The sequence below is a fragment of the Nanorana parkeri genome, unplaced genomic scaffold (assembly GCF_000935625.1).
Source record: "Nanorana parkeri isolate BGI_ZX_2015 unplaced genomic scaffold, ASM93562v1 scaffold3475, whole genome shotgun sequence".
Classification (NCBI taxonomy): Eukaryota; Metazoa; Chordata; class Amphibia; order Anura; family Dicroglossidae; genus Nanorana; species Nanorana parkeri.
The window spans coordinates 29,636-30,934 of record NW_017309743.1 but is presented as its reverse complement, the minus strand read 5'-3'; the positions used below and the strand labels follow the sequence as shown (position 1 = coordinate 30,934).

The following is a 1,299-nucleotide window of genomic DNA, read 5'->3' as shown; positions in this document are numbered from 1 at the left end:
CCCCCCCCCCCCCCCAATATCTCGGGACGTCTCTTCCGACAGACCACGTCCGACTCTCCGTATAAATAAGGTCTCACCGTGACCCCGGGCTGCGTGTCACAGCTGCGGCCCCTCGATTCCCTACGCAGAGCCAGACGTCGCCACCGCCTCGGCTGTCAGTCGCTGGCGGCCATGTTTGCTGGTCCTGAGAGACGATGAGGAGTCAGCGCCGGATCCTCGGGCTCCATTAACCTGCTGGATGCCGCCGGCGATGATGTCATCAGATTATTTATACGTGAACGTCAGATATAAGTGTAAGCTCTTCTCCCAAGGGCTGGTGGACGAGAGCAAAAAGCAAACCCCCTCCCCCCCGAGTAATAATAACACCCCGTACAGTAGAGCTTTGCATTACTAAGAGGCACGAGCTCCTACAGTTATACATTATACATTTACCATTGTCTCCTATTGGGATATAGCCCAGTTGGAGCTTATTCTGTACCAGAATGTGGAATTTCTGATCAGGTGTAATCGATGTTGTTGATTGTATCTGACAGACAGAGATTGGACAGTTTTTAAATAAATTACTAGTGGGAGGTGAAGACAGGATTCCTTTTTGAGAAAGTCATTGAACGAAACATGTCAAAGGAAAACCTGCCTTCATCTCTCTTAGCTGAGTGCTGCTTGAACCAATGAGGTTGATCACTGGCACTAATTCTGAAGGTTCCAGTGTTGATTTTTATTATTCTTATTATGTTTGTGTGTTGAACCTTCTAGTCATATGTAAATAATCCACTTGAATCAATTTTTTCACACGGATTGTTGTAATTTTTACACAGATTTGTTTATTAACACTTTAGTGTGCAGTTGGTTCACATAGACCGAGCGCAACATATTTGCTTTACATTTGTTCACCTATACACATTGTTGCGGCTGGTCCAATCAGGTAGTTAGGCACGCATTCCCAGCGCAGTGATTTCTGTGATATAATAATAACACCCCGTTTATGGGGTGACACCGCCATGTCTCCGAGGTGCGGGGGCGTCATTTACATATTCTGAGCGTCCAATACAGTCAGCCGACTCTGATATGACATCATCATCGCGCCGGAGGACATTGCATGCTGTGACATCATCAACTTATAATCCAAACAGGGGTGTGATGTCACAGAATATTATTATTGAGTTATTCAGACTCCTAATATACAACAACACCCCCCTGTATATAACACCCCCCTGTATATAACACCCTCCTGTATATAACACCCCCCCTGTATATAACACCCCCCCTGTATATAACACCCCCCTGTATATAACACCCCCC

At 46.1% G+C, this 1,299-nt stretch overlaps 1 protein-coding gene across 1 annotated transcript in view; it reads right to left on the bottom strand.

The window, feature by feature from the left end:
• The window catches only part of LOC108803185 (helix-loop-helix protein 2-like), a 3,121-nt gene extending 2,883 nt beyond the window's left edge, over positions 1-238 (bottom strand). Inside the window, exon 1 of the mRNA XM_018575026.1 lies at positions 78-238. The gene's annotated coding sequence lies outside the window, so the exon portion shown is untranslated. The remainder of the gene's footprint in view (positions 1-77) is intronic.
• Positions 239-1,299: the final 1,061 nt, after the last annotated feature.